This window comes from Oxyura jamaicensis, chromosome 12 (assembly GCF_011077185.1).
Source record: "Oxyura jamaicensis isolate SHBP4307 breed ruddy duck chromosome 12, BPBGC_Ojam_1.0, whole genome shotgun sequence".
Taxonomy (NCBI): domain Eukaryota; kingdom Metazoa; phylum Chordata; class Aves; order Anseriformes; family Anatidae; genus Oxyura; species Oxyura jamaicensis.
In genome coordinates, this window is record NC_048904.1 from 4,968,002 (window position 1) to 4,970,919 (window position 2,918).

Consider the following 2,918-nt stretch of genomic DNA (forward strand, 5'->3'; position numbering starts at 1 on the left):
GGAAATGCAAATCAGTGCATACCTACACTCAAGCATTTTATTTTGCTTTAGCAAGCTCTTGGTTTTCTTGTTGCTCTGCAAGTATACATATGTATACATAAAACCTTACAGACTTTATTATTTAATGCATTGTAGGTAAAAAATCATAATTTCTCAACAGAACCTCATCAGAGAGATTCAAAGCAAGAACCTGAAATTACTAGTTGTTCGATGAATGAGGGTGAGCTGCGAAAAAACTACTGTAGAGCTCAAAAAAGAATATGGAAGGCATCAGATGAGGTATTTGTGGTATTTTTTGACAAATTAATCAATATAGAAACATCAATCAAATCAATCAATTAAAATATAAAAACTTATAAAAATACGTGCATGACAAGGTTGAGTTCATATTGCGTAGTGAGATGTGCTTGGTACTCGTGATCAGTTATGTTTCTTTAAACTTAGTATGAATAATAGTCCTAAAAAGGTGCTTCTGAATATTTCCAGTTGCTGTTTGGAAAGCAGCATTCCACCGAGAGAACAAGACTAATACAGTGGTATTTTAAATGACAAGCTCAACAATTCGTAGGAAACAAGGAGACAAAATAAACACACAGACCACAAACTTTATGCTAGGAATTAGTCATCTGGATGATTTTCAGATCGGTCAAACAGAAATCGACACTACTTTATGTAAGAAGAGACTGCTACAACAAGCAGTCTTACGGAGCAGTTTCCCTGACTGTGATAGGTTCATAGATCATCTGGACCTGCTCTGGAAATAAGAGATGCAAATGTTTATTAGCTAAAAATGTGATTAAAGGAAGAAGAAGAGGCCGTCAAAATCATCTGGTTTGTGACTGACGCCTTGTGGCGGGGTGCTCCTGCTGCCTCCGTCTTGCTGTGGGTTTCAGACCTGCGAGGCTGAGCACCTCAACCTGCCTACACCCAGCACCTGGCAGAGCAGGGCTGCCCCTGGTGCGAGCTCTCTAAAGGTAGCAGGATTTTAGTGTTGCTTGAGGGTTCCACCTGCCCTCATATGTACAAGTTGCAGTGAAGGAACTGACCTTTTTGTGACACCCCTGATAGAAAATGCCATCATTTATTAACAGATGTTATTACCCAAAGTGTCATGAGTGGATGAAAGGGCAGCCCTTGCCCGTTCGGTACTACACCGCTGTTGCCGAGCCTTGGCTGGGCTGTGACATGTCTTGTTGGGACACGGAAATCTCCTGCTTAGAATGCCTTCTTCAGAGGAGAACAGATTAATGCTTGGAGCTGGTGTTGTTTCTTACCAAATTTAGTTCCAAAGGTTTTTTGTTGTTGTTATTTATTGTCTTTGTGCCTGAGTTAGTATGCCCGGTTACAGGCCAAGGGGGATGTGCATGTGCTGAAAAGCTGCTCAGCACATCTACATACTTTTTTCCTTTTCTTACAGTAAAATGAGAGTATGAGAAAGGAAAGACGGGTGGGTGCTAATGCTGCCTGTGGTGGAATCTCACAGTGTGGTGGAACCATGATGATTCTCCTTCGTCCTGCTCAGTCCCAGCCCAAGTTACAACAGGGTCTTAGAAACCGCAGGCTTGTATCTCAGCAGCCAGTGAGCATTTTGGCTGCTAATTGCCTTGGCCAGCCTTAAAAGCCTTAATTATTTTTAGAGCTATTCCTCAGATACCTGAGCATTCATTTGCTAGCGAAATTTAGGGTGAAATTTTTGCTTTGTCTGCCTTCATTACAAAACAGCTTGTCAGACCTTAGGAGACCACGTGTTTTGTGCACACACACACAGATGGGTGTTCTGTTCCTGTGTAATGCCATAGATCCATTAATGGGTGCATCACTATAATGGAATAAGACAAAGATTATGCGGAGCCTCCCTAAAGTTAATGTTCTCACAGTTTTGTTCAAGTCAATGGGATACCTGGGTGGGTATACAGAATGCAGAGACTGACAGATGATTTTCGTCATTATGTGAAGTAAATAAGGTTATAGACATGCATTTAAGGACCGTTAGCCTTTAGTTTCTCAGCAATGTAAAGAGAATTCAAATATATCACTACTGCAGCTGCAGTAAAATGAGAATAATAATTAACTTAGCTTATTAAAGGCTTAAACTTACAGATCCTAGCCATCCTAGTCTTACCCATCAATGCACTTAAGGAACGAGCATTGCCCAGCTCTGCATCACAGGTACCCTTCAGAGACACAGTCTATTTTTTTAAATACTTTTTCCATTTTTTCCTCCACAGTCTTCTGGTACTGCTTGAATAAGTGCCATTATCAACAGAAAGATTTGTTCCTGAGAAGGACAGCTGCTGCTGCTGCACACCTCCTTGTGTCCCTGCATATGGGTTTTTCCTGCTCCATGCCGAAGACTTCCTGCTGTGTCCTCTGCTGCTGTTTGCAGAAGTGAAAATGCAGGCATGGTGCTTGAAAGGTTTCGTTGGTACTAATTCTCTTCTTTTTGGCCTACAGGCTCGGACCCAGCTACTTTTGATTGTTAGGACAGGTGGCTCAGATCAAATATTGCAGATTTTCTAATCCCTAACATTCCATGATTCTGTGATTCGGAACACATTAGATGCTTGCTAATCAAGATATGGTTAGAATGGACTTTACCATAGAAATAAGTAGAGAGGAGGTGATTTCCTGTGAAAATACAGGTGCCTTCCTTCAATGTTTTTTTTTTGGTGTGGAAAGTAGGATAGAAGGCACCTTTGTGTTGACATCTTTGGTCCATGAAATTACTGTCTTATGATGTCAGTAGACCTGCCTGTCTCCATTTGGACAAATTATTTCTGATGTGGTTTCTACAGAAGATGTACCTTTATAGAAAAGTCTTGTAGACAGATGCTAAAGAAATGGCTTTACTAAAGAAATTCAGCAGTAGGCAGTTCTCCCTTCTAAGTTGTTTTCATTGCTACCGAGAGGTCTGTGTG